This window comes from Chelonia mydas, chromosome 3 (assembly GCF_015237465.2).
Source record: "Chelonia mydas isolate rCheMyd1 chromosome 3, rCheMyd1.pri.v2, whole genome shotgun sequence".
Classification (NCBI taxonomy): Eukaryota; Metazoa; Chordata; order Testudines; family Cheloniidae; genus Chelonia; species Chelonia mydas.
The window spans coordinates 85,280,910-85,300,691 of record NC_057851.1 but is presented as its reverse complement, the minus strand read 5'-3'; the positions used below and the strand labels follow the sequence as shown (position 1 = coordinate 85,300,691).

At 41.2% G+C, this 19,782-nt stretch overlaps 1 long non-coding RNA gene across 1 annotated transcript; it reads left to right on the top strand.

The window, feature by feature from the left end:
* The first annotated feature begins 376 nt into the window (after window positions 1-376).
* On the top strand, window positions 377-17,669 carry LOC122464813. The gene is made up of 3 exons (XR_006289204.1): window positions 377-492; window positions 13,275-13,514; window positions 17,579-17,669. It is a non-coding gene; the product is annotated as an uncharacterized LOC122464813 (long non-coding RNA).
* Window positions 17,670-19,782: the final 2,113 nt, after the last annotated feature.

Below are 19,782 nucleotides of genomic sequence, written 5' to 3'. Positions count from 1 at the left end.
TCCCCCCAAAAAAGGGTTTTCAAACTGTTGCAATCTCACATGCAGCCCCCATGCCCCTTTATTTGCAATTGCTCCACTTATGGTTATGAAACCACAGAAGTGTTTATTATCACCCACACTGAGGTGCAAATTTCTTCTGATAAAAGATTACTACCCACAGCCACAATTACTCACGTAATGGCCCAGTTCTATAGTCCTTATTCATGGGGTTAGACTTGCATTGAACTTAGAGAGTTTGAATTTGTTAGGGATTGCAGGATGTCATCTCTGGAGGAAGTAAGGTTGCTTTTCCAGGGAGTTATACGTATCAGTTTAGCTTTCCACTAACTTATCAGAGCATTCTACAGACCATATGCCATCTATGTATTTTGCAGATCTTTGGAGAATCTTCTGCATGTTTCCAGATGGTTTGTGGCCCTCTGTACCTCAGAGTAGCACCCTGGCATCCCCATATTCACCATTGCGATATGATTATGATATGTTTTTTACAAGGTGTGTCTTGGGAGGTATCATTTTAAAAGTCTTGATCAATTGAACATTAATATCCTGTTGGATTGTAGGGGCTGTCATTGTATGTGGAGTTATGAAGTTTTGCTATGTGTGAGTTACTGAAATATGTGGTGAGGTTGGGAGCACCCACAACTAGCCTTTCAGGTACAACAGTGGAGTAGCCAGATGTGCTGATGGCCCATTAAAGAGAATCCACTATCCCAAGAACTGTATACAATGGACACTTCTCAGAGAGGGGATGTAGACAATGGAGACTGCTTGACCCACGTCATAGCAAAAGAGCTTTCCAGCAAGCTGGAAGAAATCTCAGTCCCCCCACAAGTCAACACCTGGAAACACATCTGAGGACAAAGATTTTGAACTGGGGAGGGTGGCCCTGGGCTGCTGGAGAGTTCCAGTCTGTGTATTGAAGATTTGCGACCTGTTTGTATCATCTATCAGGGTGAGACACTGCCAGATTCAAACCCTGTTTAGTTTATAGAACTCAGATTGCAGATTTAATTTAATTTCTTAAGTAACCAACTTTGATCTCTATGCTTCCATGCAGTGTGCAGTGGCAGCCAAAAAAGCAAACACGATGTTAGGAATCATTTAAAAAGGGATAGAGAATAAGACGGAAATATCTTATTGCCCTTATATAAATTCATGGTAGGCCCACATCTTGAATACTGCGTACAGATGCAGTCCTCTCATCTCAAAAAAGATATACTGGCATTAGAAATGGTTCAGAAAAGAGCAACTAAAATGAGTAGGGATTTGGAACGGGTCCCATATGAGGAGAGATTAAAGAGGCTAGGACTTTTCAGCTTGGAAAAGAGGAGACTAAGGGGGGATATGATAGAGGTATACAAAATCATGAGTGGTGTGGAGAAAGTGAATAAGGAAAAGTTATTTACTTGTTCTCATAATATAAGAAGTAGGGGCCACCAAACGAAATTAATGAGTAGCAGGTTTAAAACAAATAAAAGGAGGTAGTTCTTCACTCAGTGCACAGTCAACCTGTGGAACTCCTTGCCTGAGGAGGTTGTGAAGGCTAGGACTATAACAGGGTTTAAAAGAGAACTGGATAAATTCATGGAGGTTAAGTCCATTAATGGCTATTAGCCAGGATAGGTAAGGAATGGTGTCCCTAGCCTCTGATTGTCAGAGGGTGGAGATGGAGGGCAGGAGAGAGATCACTTGATCCTTACCCATTAGGTTCTCTCTCTCTCTCTGGGGTACCTAGCATTGGCCACTGTCGGTAGACAGGATATTGGGCTGGATGGACCTTTGGTCTGATCCAGTATGGCCAGTCTTATGTTCTTATGCTTGCTACTTATAATCACTTAAAATCTATCTTTCTGTAGTTTATGCATCTGTTCTATATTTTACCTAAAATAGTGTGTTTTGACTGAAGTGCTTGAGAAATCTCACCTCACTGTACAGAAGCTAATGTGTGTCCTCTCCACATCGACGGAGCAGTGGACTGGGTAATGAACTTACATTGGTCTGGCTTCTGATCAGGGCAAGATGGCATACTCTGGGGGTACAAGGCTGGAGAGCTGGGGGAATTGGCTGGAGCCTGTCTATTGTTGGTTCATGAGTAGCTGGGAGAAGCATGTAACTCAGCTGGGAGTGCCCCTGCCTGTGGATGTCTGTGCAAGTACAATACCTGACAGAGGTTTATAGCTTGTAACAGCATCACACCATCGAAAAGTTACTCCAGATTGGTGGGACAGAGGGTTCAGTGGTCCCACAGTTCAGGTTGCACCCTGGGAGCCCCTCCAGAATATGGATGTTATGGATGGCAGCACACAAAGCAGAATTTTAGGCTTGTAGTTTTGAGGCTGTTTTTATCATTTACTATGATTTTTCTCCATTTTCTGGCCCCTTAGTCAAATGGGAGCCTAGGACCTATAAATCACTCTTCTTAAATAGGCCTAACAGAATGCTGACTTAGTTAATTTGGGCCTTAAGGGGGAACACAGTAAACTGGATTCCATGGGAGATATATAAAGAAACATTGTATCATTTTAAAATTAATTTTTTTTCACAAGAGCACCTAAATACTCTTTAGAAACGGTGAAAACATAATGAACTAGTTTCCAACTTGACTTGGTTGCTGTGAACAACTTCTGCCCTTCCAGAAAAAAAATCTTTCCATCATAAAGTTTAAGTCTCACACACATGAACTTCAAAGACAGAGCGAGAGAGAGGACTTTGTCTTTACATCTTAATTACAGCTGACTTTTTCCTCTCAGCTCTGAGCCAAGCTATGCCAAGAGAGTGGGGAGATAAATGTGTGAGCTGTAAGTTTGACATCTAATATCTGCTACTGAAGTTTTGGGATTTGATTTAGTGCCTCTATTGGAGGGTTTGAAAAACCTAAGTCTTTCATCATCTTTTAATAAATTCATTTTCAGCCGCACAATTTACCCTTTTGTCAGTTTTATGATTCAGAACAATGGGCTTTTTTTAGTTGTGTAAGTTTTTGGAGCTGTTTCCCTTTTCTTTCATATTTATAAACAGCATGCTGCTGTTCAGTAATTTGCAGAGTGGTGAAGCAGGAGTCATTCATAGCTCCCAAGTCTAGTACGCGCTACCATGATTCCTGATTACAGTGAAGGTGACTATTTGACTTTTTTGAATAGTGATAAACTGCAACTTGAGCATTACCCAGTCACATTATATTATATGTAATATACTTCTACTACATACTGAAGTTTCTTTAGCATTACTAGTTGTAGAATTATGTATTTTTGTACTATAAAAGGTCTAGTACTAAAGAGCGGGCAATAGAGAGAAGGTAGAGACTCTCTAAGAAGAATGAAGTATGACTATACCTTTATTCAAAAATAATTTAAAAATAAGAGGAGGCCTTGAGCAAGGAACAAAAACCTCATGGGAACAGAGAATTTACTTCTATTATTTAATGGAATGAGCGTTTAATGAAAGTGGTGTCAATCTACCTACAGCAAAATATACCAAGAGTCTACACTATAATTTTTTGTCAACACCTGGGTAAATCAAAGGAAATATATCTTTCTGACAGCCAAGCATAATTCAGAAAAAGGTATCAACCTATCTTGATTTCAAATATTTCAGGTTCTTTGATTAGTCAGTTATCTTCATGTTTTGCAAGCTGTTGCAAGTTGAAGGAAGCTGGTTTTATCGAGGATGCACTTACTCCTTCGTTCTTCCAAGGCTAGATCTATTCAGATACTTCCATGTCCCTCTCTACTCTACAGTAGGCTGGAATCTGAAAACTTCTTGTTACATTTAGATACCACAAAATAATTGTGGTCAAGAGCGGGGAATATCAAGTAGTGTACACCCATAGTCACAGTCCTGGTCAAGCTTCCCATTCTGGACAATCACCTGACTGCTGTGTTTGGGTCCTACACACTTGACCTGTGTGCTTTTAAGCTTTCTTGAGTCTGAGCAGAGTCCAGGTGCTGCCTTTAGCTCTGGGTTTCTGGGCACATTCTCTTTCTAGCACCTCCTGAGAACTGAGACCCCCCACAGTCCAATTGTTTAAGCTATTGTGGGTACCCCTGAGTACCCCACCCCCCTGCCCCCGTTGCTTAAGCAAACCCTTCCAGATTGTCCACAGAATTGGAATATGAGATTTACAGTTTACCCCATCAGAGATATGTGATAGTTGAAGCAAATAGACACAGGCTTTGAAAAGGGGGTTTCTAAAACAATTACTCTTTACTTTAGACAGCAGAGGTTTGGAAATCTAGGTTAAAAAAAACCACACACCTATATGCCAATCCCTTGCCTCTGTTTTTCCTCAATTCTTAAATGTTCTTTGGGATTTGGTCAAAGTCTAGGAGGTCCAGGATGCCCCTCCTGAAGCTCATGGCTTCTCCTCTGACCATATGGAGTCTGTTTCTCTCCTGCAGCCAGCTTCCTTCAAAAATCTTCTTTCCCTCCAAAAGCCCGTCCCTTTGTTCTTCCTTTGTCTCCCTGACCCACCCCGTCCCTGTGTTTTTAAAGGGCTGTATTAATACCTCCTCTCTCTGTTCCCTCTTCTTAGAAAATTCCATTCCTTAACCCTAGAACTCTGCAGAGAAGTTGGAAGAAGCTGGTGTTATCTAGGATGCATTTACTCCTTTGTTCTGCCAGGGCAAGATCTAACAAGATGCTGATAGTCCTTTAATAATTAGCTTATTCATAGATGGCCACTCTAGCACCACTGCCTCAACCCCACCCCTTCACACAAGGAATGTGAGATAAGAATAGAGTGAAAAACAGACATTAAGATATGGACAGTTCATAAAATCGAACTGGAATTCATAATGGATACCTAGACAGATTCCCTAAATTGTCACACACACAATCTCTGTGTTTAAAAAAAAAAAGAGTTGTTTGATCCAGAAACTAAGAATTAACAATTGCTTCTGAAACACCTCAGTGTGAACTAATGTGATATCTTTTAGTTGCTTTACTTTTAACATGTTGTGTACATGGTATATCTAATCATTATAAAGTGGTTTTTTTATTAAAAAAAAAAAAGAAAGGAAGGGGAAATGGCCTGTATTCTGTACTGCTACTTTATGGTATATAAAGATAGTGTCCTGTGTTCTCTTTCCTCACTACCAAAAGAAAAAACAAAAACTACTGGGCCTGATTTAGATGCAACATTAAATTGAAATAATGCCATAGTGAATCAGGAACCTTATGTTTGCTTGCTATACTCGAAACTTCAAACTCTGAGTACTCTGTTGCTAGAGGACACTTCCCAGGACCAGAGAGCATTGATCGTGTTACTTTAGATTGACACTTCCCTTCAACTTCTCAGTCTTCTATTGAGCTGTACATAGTCCAAAACACCTTTAAAGGTCTGTATTCTCTGTAGTCTCAAAACAAGGCGATTTTGTTTGTGTGTGTTTATGAGGAGGAATTATCTTCGGTGTAAAAAGACTAGTGATGGGAATAAAACTCTGATTTTTTTTAAATTCAAATTGCACATGGGCCCATGAATAGAAAGTATCGCTAACTATAAAATGGATTTATTTCCAGAAATCCTTTTCGTTTTAGCTGGAGGGATTTTGGAATGATACAGTGCTTAGCAAAAGCTAAATCAAAGCATTTTTCGTATAATAAAACATTTCTCTGCACTTTTTCACATTTCTACTGCAGTTCACCACATATGTACCAGGGCAGTATAATCACACTCATATTTACAGTTCTATTCATTAACAATTAGACTTAGGATCGTATTTTGACCTTCAGTTTTTGCACTAGGTTTCCATTATAGTAAATGACAGCACCACAGGGCATCCATGGGTGAAATTAAGAACTCACTATACAAATATTTCTCAACCAATAAGAGTGGAAGATTTACTCCTTTCTAAAAAAGAATCTAATTCTAAGCAACATGATGAGGACTTTTAGGGGTCTATTCTCCAGTCAATGCACACTCATAACTCCAGTAAATGTTATTGGGAAATATGTACTCAGGCTGGAGAATAGGTCCTTTAATCATAGAGAACATTGCCCTTTTAGCTGAACAAGAACTTTTTAAAAAATCACCCTTAAGTTTATCCTACAGCAGCTATTTTCCCTTTAACCACATATTTGAAGCTATTTTAGTCTTAGGTACTGTAGGAGAAATAAAATCTAGTCACAAAATTCCCCACTGAATTTGAATCACAAGTTTAAAGAATATCCTGAAAGTAATTGCTAGACACATAACTATTTCTGTGTTGTTCCATGCATACTGATGTAAAGAATATTGCATGGATGTAGCAAGGACAGAGTTTGACCCATTATGCTCCCTAACACAACTTCACACAGGTGTGCCCTGGGAGAAAAAGGACTGGCAGAAATGTAGGAAGTATTTGTATCCCTTTGTTTTCTAACGTGCCACTTTATGTTTAAGAATTAATCTATGTATTGTTTCCACATCTGTGTTTTATCTCATTTTCCAAAATAAATAAATAAATTAAAATAAAAACAACAAATCTATATCCAGGGGAGTGAGCGAGCAACAAAACTCTTCAGAGGCATGTATAGAAATTTGGTAATTAGCCACTTTTCTTCTCTTACGAGAGAGGATTCCTAGCTTAGTAAACTGCGTACTGCAACAATCTCAAAAACTATTTGATTAGCTTACATCCCACATATCAAGTGACAAGGAAAATAACCGAGGTTGTGCAGCCTCAGCAATTTTTGTGGGCAAAATGGCATGCCTCCCTCACAAGGTATCATCATGCAGTCCTGCTCACAAAAACACTTTAAGCAGGAAAGTGCTAGGAGGACAATTAAGTTCCATCTCTCTGTTTAGCCAGCACATTCTGAACGTTTCTCTCTTCTATGCTGGTAGAATACATAGATATTTGTAGCTTACTGCATACGCTTGAAGGCCACTAGGTTAAAAAAAGACACATTTCTGCACATACCCAGAGAGACTTTCCATTGATTAGATACTCGACTCTGTAATTCAATTGTGTATTTACAGTTCAATATCTCTTGTATTGCTCTGTATGGAGTCTGTTATCTCTTCACTAAAAATAAATGTGCCAAATGCTGATAGAATATGATATCTTATAGAAAGTTTACTGAGAAAAGAAAGTGATTGAATAATGGGAGTGAAGGCTAGAAAGGCTAATATACTTGTTTGTCGTCTTTCAGAAACAAGGGTCTGAGCCAAAGCCCACTGAAGTCATAAGGAGTTATTCTATACACTTTGGGTTTTTTTAGTTTGTTTTTTAAGGCCAGAAGGGAACAGATCATCTAGTCTGACTTTCTGTATATCCATTAATTTTTCATTCACTTTCCCTTGTGTTGAGCCCAATAATTTGTATTTGGAAAAAAAGTATATCTTCAAGAAAGGCATCCAGTCTTTATCTGAAGACATCAAGAGATGGAGAATCTACCACTTTTCATGGCAGTTTGTTCCAACCCTGACTGTTAAAAAAAAAATTGTTCCTGATTTCTAATTTGAATTTGTCTGGATTCAGCTTCCAGCCATTGGTTCTTGTTATGCCTTTCTCTGTTACATTAAAGAGCCCTTTAGTACCGTATCATCTCCTCGTGAAGGTATTTATACATTGTAACCCAGTCACCTCTCCCTCTTTTTCCTCAATGAGCTATTTGAGTCTCTCACAGTAAGGCATTTTCCTCCATCCTTCAGATCATTTTTGTGTCTCTTTTCTGCCCACACTACAATTTTATCAATTTCCTTTTTTAAATGTGTACACCAGTGCTGCCCTCAGTAATCCAGAAGTGGTCTCATGAATGTTGTGTTCAGAGGTGGAATCACCTCCCTACTCCTCCTTACTGGTCCCCTTTTTATACATTCAATTAATCAATTAGCCGTTTTTGCCACAGCATCACACTAGGAGCTCATGTTCAGTTGTTTGTTCACTGTGGCCACCAAACTCCTTTTCAGAGTCACTGCTTCCAAGAATATAAGGCCCCATTCTGTAGGAGTGGCCTGAATTCCTTGTTCCGAGGTGAATGAACTTGCAATTGGCTGTACTGAAACACATTTTGTTTGAATAGGCTCAGCTTTCCATACGTTCCAGGTTGCTCTGTACTACTGGCCTTTGGACCAGGCCAACTACACTTCTCAGTTACAGTCCAAGTGCTGGTACTGTCGACATTATTTACTGATATTCTCATCTCCCTCTCCTTAGCTTAAAGATGAATCTGTGTCAGACCCTAATGTCCTATGTCAGGGTGCCTTCCCCACTCTAAACTCTAGGGTACAGATGTGGGGACCCTCATGAAAGACTTCCTAAGCTTATTCTCACCAGCTTAGGTTAAAAACTTCCCCAAGGTACAAACTTTGCCTTGGCCTTGAACAGTATGCTGCCACCCCCAAGCGTTTTAAACAAAGAACAGGGAAAGAGACCACTTCGAGATGTCTTTCCCCAAAATCTCCCCCCCAGGCCCTACACCCCCTTTCCTGGGGAAGGCTTGATAATAATCCTCACCAGTTGGTACAGGTGAACACAGACCCAAACCCTTGGATCTTAAGAACAATGAAAAAGCAATCAGGTTCTTAAAAGAAGAATTTTAATTAAAGAAAAGAATTAAAGAAAAGGTAAAAGAATCACCTCTGTAAAATCAGGATGGAAAATACTTTACAGGGTATTCAGATTCAAAACACAGAGGATCCCCCTCTGGGCAAAACCTTAATGTTACAGAAAACAGGAATAAACCTCCCTCTTAACACAAAGAAAATTCACATAAAACAAAAGATAAACTAATCCGCCTTGCCTGGCTTACCTATACTGGTTGAAATATTGGAGACTTGGATAAGGATGGGTTAGAGAAGATGGATTTTTGTCTGGCCTCTCTCAGCCCAAGAGAGAACAAATACGTAAACAAAGAGCACAAACAAAAGCCGTTCCCTCCCCAAGATTTGAAAGTATCTTGTTCCCTTATTGGTCCTTTGGGTCAGGTGCCAGCCAGGTTAGCTGAGTTTCTTAACCCTTTACAGATAACAGGATGTTGCCTCTAGCCAGGAAGGATTTTATAGCACTGTATACAGAAAGCTTGTTACCCTTCCCTTTATATTTATGACATCCTATTAGCACCAGATCTGAGCTCCACTGGAAGTCAGAGAGCACACAACTGAACAGGAAATAAGGACAACTGGGTGGCACAGCTGGGTTTAAGTCTAGTACAGTTGACTAAAAATTAGGGCTCTCAAGTGATTAAAAAATTAATTGTGATTAATCACGCTGTTAAATATTTTTGAATGTTTACTACATTGTCAAATATATTAATTTCAGTTACAACACAAAATACAAAGTGTACAGTGTTCATTTAATATTTATTTGTATTACAAATATTTGCACTGTAAAAAACCAAAAAAATTGTATTTTTCAAATCACTTCATACAAGTACTGTAGTGTGATCGCTTTATCATGAAAGTTGAACTTACAAATGTAGAATTATGTACAAAAAACCCCCTGCATTCAAAAATAAAACAATGTAAAACTTCAGAACCTACAAGTCCACTCAGTCCTACTTCTTGGTCAGCCAATCACTCAGACAAACAAGGTTGGTTACAATTTGCAGAAAAATAATACTGCCCGCTTCTTGTTTACAATGTCACCTGAAGGTGAGAACAGGCATTCTCATGACACTGTTGTAGCTGACGTTGCAAGATATTTATGTGCCAGATGCGCTAAAGATTCATATGTACCTTCATGCTTCAACCACCATTCTAGAGGACATGTTTCCATGCTAATGATGGGTTCTGCTTGATAACGATCCAAAGCAGTGCAAACTGAAGCATGTTCATTTTCATCATCTGAGTCAGATGCCACCAGCAGAAGGTTGATTTTATTTTTTGGTGGTTTGGGTTCTGTAGTTTGTGCATCAGAGTGTTGCTCTTTTAACACTTCTAAAAGCATGCTCTATACCTCGTCCCTCTCAGATTTTGGATGGCACTTCAGATTCTTAAACCTTGGGTCAAGTGCTGTCGCTATTTTTAGAAATCTCACTTCAGTACCTTCTTTGCATTTTGTCAAATCTGCTGTGAAAGTGTTCTTAAAACGAACATGTGCTGGGTCATCATCTGAGACTGCCATAACATGAAATATATGCAGAATGCGGGTAAAACAGAGCAGGAGACATACAATTCTTCCCCAAGGAGTACAGTCACAAATCTAATTGACGCATTATGTTTTTAATGAACATCATCAGCATGGAAGCATGTCCTCTGGAATGGTGGCCAAAGCATGGAAGGCGCATACAAATGTCTAGCATATCTGGCACGTAAATGCCTTGCAACACTGGCTACAAAAGTGCCATGCAAATGCCTGTTCTCACTTTCAGGTGACATTGTAAATAAGAAGCAGGCAGCAATATCTCCCATCAATGTAAACAAACTTGTTTGTCTTAGCATTTGGAAGTGGGACTGAGTGGATGTGTAGGCTCTAAAGTTTTACGCTGTTTGTTTTTGAGTGCAGTTATGTAATAAAATCTACATTTGTAAGTTACGCTTTCACAATAAAGAGATTGCACTTCTGTACTTATATGAGGTGAATTGAAAAATATTTTCTTTTATCATTTTTACAGTGCATATATTTGTAATAAAAAATAATAATATATAAAGTGAGCACTGTTCACTTTATATTCTGTGTTGTAATTGAAACCAATATTGAAAATGTAGAAAAACATCCAAAAATATTTAATAAATTTAAATTGATATTCTATTGTTATGTGTGATTAATTGCAATTAATTTTTTGAGTTAATTACGTGAGTTAACTGCGATTAATTGACAGCCCTACTAAAAATATTAAGAAGCAGTGTAGTAGATGATATATTACTTCATTGTCAAATGTACAGTGCCAGCAGCAGCTGGGAAGAGAACAGGGTTCTAATTACAGATTTCATCAGTCTGTGCTAAGCAGAAGCAAACCTCCTTCCCAGCTTTGAGAGCTGCAGCTTGTTTGGAGGAACATAATGAATTAGGGTGACAGCAAGACATTATATGCTGCAAACAGATGTTGCACATTAAGGCGTTCATCAAATGCACTTTAGCTTTTGACATGTTCATGTGGAAACATCAAAACTTTGAATCTCTAGTGTGACTCTTCACAGAGCTATGCATGTGCATAATCAGACGTGTCTTTACTTGGGATGTATAACCTATAGTCAGGAAGAATCTCTCAGTTCTCATCTTCCTTCCTCTGTAGAATTATTAGGATTTTAGACTAAATAGTCCTTTTTAAAGGAGTTATAAGCATACCTTTTTGCACTAGGTTACAAACCAAAAAATGATGACTGGTATATACCAAGTGAAAGTGTAAGATTGGAATATTAGCAATTTATTTATTTCAATACACAACATAAATATAGGTAAGCAATCAAGAAGTAAAAAACCATATTTTGGGGGATGGGAGGGTTATGCAAATTCTGGTATCAGTATTTGAAGCTCAGTGGAGCCCCCCAAAAAGGCAACACTATTCTAGTTTCTTGTCCTGGTTTGGAAATTCCTCTTTTCCTCCCTACTGAGGAGCTGTTCTGTTGTTTTACCAGATGGGCCATGGAAATAATAAGCATCACCATTAGGCGGACCTAACCTTCCACAAAGTTTAAGGTGTTATAATCCAGAGCTGTTGTTCAAGTCCATCTCTAATTATTATTTTATTGTTGCTACTGCTCTAGTATCATCGCCTGATATCTCAGAGAAATTCAGATTTTTCATCATTTTTTAGAAGTTTCCTCCAAGAGCCAGGAGTCCATCCACCCTTCTCTAAGGCCTGGTCTACACTAGGGTGCGGGGGATCGATCTAAGATACGTAACTTCAGCTACGAGAATAGCATAGCTGAAGTCGACGTATCTTAGATCGACTTAGAATCACTTACTTCGCGTCCTCGCGGCGCGGGATCGACGGCCGCTGCTCCCCCGTCGACTCGGCTTCCGCCTCTCGCCATGGTAGAGTTCCGGAGTCGATGGCAGAGCTACACTAGACGTGATAAATCGATCCCCAATAGATCGATCACTACCCGCCAATCCAGCAGGTAGTGTAGACGTGGCCTAAGTGATATAGACAATCAATCCAGGAGGTCAGGTGGAAGTTGTCTCCTTTTCCAATACCTTGCCACCTTGTTTTAAAGCTTAATGCAAGTATGTGTATCTCAGTGCTACTGGTGAGTATCTCCAGGTGTTCTATAGTCTGTGCACAGTTTTGACTGCTGGTAGCCAGGGAGATGTTTTAGGAGTATAGGACCAGATTCTTAAGCCAGGTCCCAACCCTTTCACTCCCCTCAGATGATGTAAATGGGACATATGCATAGCAGAAAGTATAAATAGCATGAGGACTGGCCTTCGGAATCAGAGATCCATAATCATTTCCTCTCTCGCCTGTGCGGAGTGGAGCTCTGGTGCAAGGGAGAGTCTGTCTCATAGACTACATGAAGCATCTCCTGCTTGTTTAGTCTGTAAATTAAATTGTGGTTTTGGAGCAATAAAGTGAAACACACAAAACATGAAGACCTCTTGCTTGCTGTGTTCTGGTGGGAGGAGCTGGAGGGAAGCTGATAGTCTTACATCACAAACCAATTCTAATATGGCAGCTATCTGCCATGGTCCATGATTAATATGCCCTCTCTTTCAGGATAATTTTTTTTAAAATAAGGAGTCATAACTTTTAAAATCAAATTTAAAAATTACAAACAAAATCTTTAAAAATAAAACATTAAAAATATTTGGAAACAAAAGCCCTTAGAGTGGTTCTATGGTGCACTGTAATATGCTGTATGAAAACCTCTTTTTTAATCTGAGACAATGCAAATGAACACTGAATGCTCTAACCACCGATTAGTTTCTTCAGCAATTACAGATAGCTATCTATCTATTCCTTGTAGAACAGTCTGAATCGTGGAGTGCTCCTCTAGCTACTAATAACGAATTGTCCAGTCCCACGGTGCCTCCAGATACTGCACTTGCAGGTTACAGATGGGGAAAAAACTAATTAATGAAAATCAAATTGATATAGTTTTTTTTAAAAAAAGAGATGGTTCCTGAATCTTTAAAAACAAACAAACAAACCACTAAGATGATGCATAAAGTATTTGCTGTATCTGGGGATACATGTACCAAACAATTGCTTTAGTGTATTTTGAGATGGAGATATTTAAAAGCTGTGCAGTTCCATTGCATGTAGATTTTGATTAACAAGGATTTTATTAATTTAAATAAGTGTAACATGTGATGCTGATTTATAAATAGATATGAGTTATCTTTGGAGTTGGGTGAAACTAGTTCAGTGCCGTTAGTTTATTTATGGTCTGACTGCCCCTTCTGTAGAAATAACCAGGAAATACCAAGGAAAACTCTGAGGATTACTCTGTGGAGGTCTGCGAGGATCATTATATTGGAGAAGGAGGATTTGCCCACCCTTAACCATTCCTAGTACAGGCAATGGATTTGAGCTGCAAGATGCACAGGAGGCCTTGTGTGTCCCTGATGGCTCTGGGGCCCACTGTTTACCACACACAAACACCTGCTCCCCAGCAGCATGGCTGTATCCTTACAGATGGTCCCCCGGTGTGTTCTTTTCCTTATTGAGTCATGAGAAGCTTGTATTTAATGCTAAAATTATTTTTATTTAAACACTACATAACTCAAGCAATAAAAGAATGGTGGTGACAGCAGCTTGCATACCAGAGATCTGCCATCCAAAAATGGAGGATGACCCTTTGTCCCTGAAGCTACCTCCAACCTCCTTACATAAAAATAACAGCTACTTTTTAGAATCATAGACATGTAGGACTGGAAGGGAACTCAACAGATCATCTAGTCCAGTTCCTTGCAGGACTAAGTATTTGGATGAGGGGCAAGCAGTGGACGTGTTATTCCTTGACTTTAGCAAAGCTTTTGTTACGGTCTCCCACAGTATTCTTGCCAGCAAGTTAAAGAAGTATGGGCTGGATGAATGGACTATAAGGTGGATAGAAAGTTGGCTAGATTGTTGGGCTCAAGGGGTAGTGATCAATGGCTCCATGTCCAGTTGGCAGCCAGTATCAAGCAGAGTGCCCCAAGGGTCGGTCCTGGGGCTGGTCTTGTTCAATATCTTCATTAATGATCTGGAGGATGGCATAGATTGCACCTCAGCAAGTTTGCAGATGATACTAAACTGGGAGGAATGGTAGATACGCTGGAGTGTAGGGATAGGATACAGAGAGACCTAGACAAATTAGAGGATTGGGCCAAAAGAAATCTGATGAGGTTCAACAAGGACAAGTGCAGAGTCCTCCACTTAGGACGGAAGAATCTCATGAACCGCTACACACTGGGGACCGAATGGCTCGGCAGCAGTTCTGCAGAAAAGGACCTAGGGGTTACAGTGGACGAGAAGCTGGATATGAGTCAACAGTGTGCCTTTGTTGCCAAGAAGGCTAACGGCATTTTGGGCTGATTACGTAGGGGCATTGCCAGCAGGTCGAGGGACATGATCATTCCCCTCTATTCGACATCGGTGAGGCCTCATCTGGAGTACTGTGTCCAGTTTTGGGTCCCACACTACAAGAAGGATGTGGAAAAATTGGAAAATGTCCAGCGGAGGGCAACAAAAATGATTAGGGGACTGGAACACATGACTTATGAGGAGAGGCTGAGGGAACTGGGATTGTTTAGTCTGCAGAAGAGAAGAATGAGGGGGGATTTGATAGCTGCTTTCAACTACCTGAAAGGGGGTTCCAAAGAGGATGGATCTAGACTGTTCTCAGTGGTAGCAGATGACAGAACAAGGAGTAATGGTCTCAAGTTGCAGTGGGAGAGGTTTAGGTTGGATATTAGGAAAAACTTTTTCACTAGGAGGGTGGTGAAGCACTGGAATGCGTTACCTAGGGAGGTGGTGGAATCTCCTTCCTTTGAGGTTTTTAAGGTCAGGCTTGACAAAGGCCTGGGTGGGATGATTTAATTGGGGATTGGTCCTGCTTTGAGCAGGGGATTGGACTAGATGACCTCCTGAGGTCCCTTCCAACCCTGATATTCTATGATTCTATGATTCTATTTTCTAGACCATCCCTGACAGGTGGTTGTCTAACCTGTCCTTAAAAACCTCCAGTGATAGAGAGTCCACAACCTCCCTAGGTAATTTGTTCTGGTGCTTAACCACCCTTACAGTTAGGAAGTTTCTCCTAATGTCTAACCTAAATCTACCTTGCTTCAATTTAAGCCCATTGCTTCCTGTCCAGTCCTCAGTGCTTAAGGAGAACAATTTATCACCCTCCTCCTTATAATAACCGTTTGCATACTTGAAGACTGTTATGTTCCCCTCAGTCTTCTCCAGACCAAACAAACCCAATTTTTTCAATCTTTCCTCATAGGTCATGATTTCTAGACCTTTAATTATTTTTGTTGCTCTCCTCTGGACTTTCTCTAAATCCTTCCTGAAAGCGCGATGCCCAGAACTGGACACAGTACAACTGTTGAGGCCTTATCAATGCCTCAATCTCCTATCAGTGTGCAGTATCAAAGCAAAATGCCTGCTTACCAAAGCTTGCCTTTCCTGCTTCATGTGTGCCAGAGCCAGAGTGCTGGAACGGGCTAGACCTCTCTGGAGTCAAAAATAGATCTTGGATTGCCATAAAACCGGACGACCCTGTCACATGTCCCACCTCCTCCTTCAACTCCACTTCCTCATCCACCAGTTGGCCCTCGGTGTTGACTCCACTGGTCACTACCTCCAGTCTCCCCAAAGTATCCAGGGAGCTCTTGGTGGTGCGGTCACTACCAAGGAGGGTTTGCAGCTCCTCATAGAAATGGCATGTCTTCAGTGCCATACCAGAATGATGGTTGGCTTCCCTTGCCTTCTGGTACACCTTCCTCAGCTCCCTGATCTTAGCATGGCATTGCTGTGTGTCCCTTTCATGTCCCTTCTGCTGTATGATACAGACTCAGCAGATCTAACAGCTCTAGTGTGCTCCACGTGGGACAGCGTCTGCTGCGGAAAGCTGGCATGGTTAGCTAGGAAGATGCTTTGAGCAAACAGGAAGAGGACTTTCAAAAATTCCCAGGCCTTTAAACATGGAAGAGGCACATACCTGTGTACCAGCAGGGTACCAGAATTCAAACTGTTGACCAAAGCGGTCATGGTGAGCATTGTGGGATACCTCCTGGAGACCACTTAGGGTGACATAAGCAAGCACAGTGCCTACACCGATGCTGCGTCGCTCTAACTACATCACAAAAAATCTCTATGCTGAGATTGTTGAGGTGATTTTATTTTGTCCGTGTAGAAGGAGAGTTACATTAGCGGGAGAAGCATTTCAGTGTGTACACCTCCCCTGTTTTGTTGATGAAAGCTGACTTTTGTCAACAAAACTGTGTAGTGTAGACAAGGCCTTATTCTTGTGGGAATGTGGGGAGGGGCTACATAAGGTGAGTCTTTCCCTCCCCATTCACACAGTCTGGACAGGGGTCAGGAAAAATTGCAGTCCCTGCACTTGGACCAGCACAGACACTTCTCCCATTGGGGCTGCAAAGCGGTGGAGAGGAGGTGCAGCCATGGGACTTCTCCCCTTACCTCTTTACTGGCACTGTGGTGGGAGTAGGATGGTTTAGGCTGCACTGTCCCTCCATGCAGCATGGAGCTTGGATAGATCATGTCTACCTGAGGCTCATTCCCTCACGAAATGTTCCCTGAGGCAGTGTGACTCCACCCTGCTCTCTTTTCAGTGGAGTGCCTAAAAGGCATGATCTACCTCTGGAAATTTGTCTTCTTCCTCTAGCTGCTTTAGTTTATCTTACAAAGCCTATCTCTCTTTATTCCTTTCTGCAAATACTCCTTTTGTCTACTATTAGTTTATTTTCTGGGTCTTGTCACCCTTAGTACAAAAGCCTTCTCCTCTGTGGCCACCCCCATCAGGAACAATATTCTTCTCGATCAGTGCCTCATCTATTTTCATATCTTATCGAAAACCCATCTCTCTTTTCCATTCTCTATTCTACTTAGGGTAATCTCTCTGCCCACCCACCCTCAACCCTTGCTATGCTTGGTTTTCCAGTTGTGTGTCTGAGTTCTGTTTACCTCTGTGGAGGTCTTTAGGATTCAGCATGCATTAAAGATGCAATGCAAAATAACATTTCATTGCACTGGATTTTCAGTGTTATTTGTCAAACTTGTCCCTTTTAAAAGCAACTAATCCAGTAACCCTCTAGTCAAGAGGGTTTCTTGTTCTCCCATTGAATTGATTCTATCATACTGCCAACATTATAGCAGCAATGCCTGGTTGCACAACTCTACTTAAAGGTCAGTCAGTATTTCCATTAGAAATCCCATTTTTCTTGTAATTCAACCATTTCAAATTGCATTGGGCTGAAACTTGGCACACAAGTACTGGCCCACTTGCATTTGTTTTATTCATTTATAAAAGGAACATATTTAAGGAGTTCTCGTTATTCCAAAGCCAAATAAAAGACTGACACAGTAATGGTTAGACACCAGCTGTTACTTGCCACTGCTCTCCTTTCCTATACAAAGATATTACTACTCCACATAACAAGCACTGTTTTGAAACCTCATCCTTAATTCAGAACTGCCTAGAATTTGTCATCTTAAGTCAGAGCTTCCACATTATTTTTATGCAGCTTTTTTTTTTATTTAGTGACAAGACAATCCATTGCACTGGAGAGAAGTAAACAAGCTCACTGCAAGATGCCAGTTGGGAATCACAATGGGAAATAACTGATCTCTAGTGTGACATTAACTAAAATGATGTGTCCTACAGCCAACCTTGAGACTTGGTAAAACATTGTTTTGTGACAGATTATCACACATGGAAGCATATAACTATAATAGAAACTGCAGCAAAATTCATGCATCATCAGATGATCCAGTGTGCTATTTTAAAACAATTTTCATTTGTTTTTTCAAACAAGCAAGCATATATAACTATTCAGAAATGTGTGTGTGTGTGTGTGTGTATGTAATATATGAAAAGTACAACACTCAACCCAGCATTAACTATGGAGCTGCAAAAGGTGCATTGGCATAGGCGCTGACTCCGTGGGTGCTCCGGGGCTGGAGCACCCATAGGGAAAAATTAGTGGGTGCTCTGCACCCACCAGCAGCCAAGATCCCTGCCCTCCTCTGCCTCCGCCTCCTCCCCTGAGCGCACCGCATCCCAGCTCCTTTGCCTACCTCCCAGCGCTTGCCACCACCAAACAGCTGTAGCAAGCTCTGGGAGGGAGGGGAGAGGAGAGGAGCGGAAAAGTGGGGCGCTCAGGGGAGGAGGTGGGGAATAGGCGGGGCTGGGGCAGGTATTTGGGGAAGGAGTCGAATAGGGGCAGGGAGGGGGCGGAGTTGGGGCAGGGACTTTGGGGAAGGGGTTGGAATGGGGACAGATGGCGGGGCGGGGCAGGGGTGGAGTTGGGGCGGGACCAGGGCAGAACGGGGTCGAGCTCCCACCGGCACCATTAGAAGTCGGTTAATTTAGAGACAATATACAGGGCCAAATTCACCAGTATGCTCTGAAGGCTTTTAAGTAATCTGACAATATAAAACAACTATAAACGAGATTGTGTCCATCTTTTGTTTGCAGGTGAAAAGGTATAAGAAAAATACCTCCGCTTAAATTTAATAGCCCACAAACTAGGCTATTTATGCTTTGTTGCTGTTTTTTGTTTTCTCAGGTTATAGAGGAAGGATACAAAGATAATGCAACACAGGCAAAACAAAATAAGAAAGAACCCTGACTTATAGTGTCTGGTGAGTGACAGTTCTTGTGTAAATAGGTTAGTTGGGGTCTCTTGATTCACCATTAAATTGCACTTTCTTCAGCAGATAGGCATTGCTAAATTTTTGGAATTGCTAAGTTTCAGTCCTATGCAATTTTAAATGGTAGCATTGCAAGAAAAATGGGATTTATAATGGTTATTGTGGACAGATGAATTGCTAAGGAGGAGTACCAAAAAATAGCACAAACATGTAGGGCCAAAATTAGAATGGGTAAGGCACAAAATGAGTTACACCTAGCAAGGGACATAAAGAGGAATAGTAAGAGGTTCTTTAAATAGCTGAAGTGGTAGTGGAGCACAAACTAGCAGCCTGACTTCACTGTTGCCGACACTGGTTACACTAAATGACCCCCATGATGCCAGTGGATTCACACCTGATTTATACAAGGATAAGGTCGGGATGAGGCTCTTGGCCCTGCTTATTTGCCAGAATGAACCATTCTGATTAGCACATTTTTTCACATAGCTCAGACCAAAGGCAGTGCAATATACTCTGCCGTCATGCTACCTGTCTATAACTCCACTGACTCCAATGATTCCTTCAATCTGTATCAGTAATAAGCATTCCCTTTCACCCTTGCATGGGCTACCCACTTCACAGATTACGGTGTGGGAGAGAAAACAGGCTGTGTGAGGCCTCTACCTGCCCTTACGGGCAGGTGAACAAGCAGGGCAAAGGAATAGGCAGGGCAAGCACAGCTGCATCAGAACAGAGGGAAAAGTAATCTATTCCAGACAAAGGGCTAACACAGATTACTTCCCACAGCAGCAAGGGAGAAACCAGGAACCTGGCCTGCTCTTGGGGCAGCACAACTATTCACAACCCCTTACCAAGCTCTTGTGGTAACTCCACAGCTGAGGACTGTGTTGCTGTTATTTTCCTCCAGTAGTGCTCAAAATATGGCAGACTCTGAATGAACATAGAGGAAGGAGCTGCCCCCTATGCCACTGTGTGCTGAGGTTTTCTTTCTTCCGGGGCACACATCAGTCCCATCACTGTAGTTTGGGGCAATGGTGTAAAAATAATGTTGCTAATGGAGCCGTGTGACCCCACAAGGTTCTGAAGACCCCT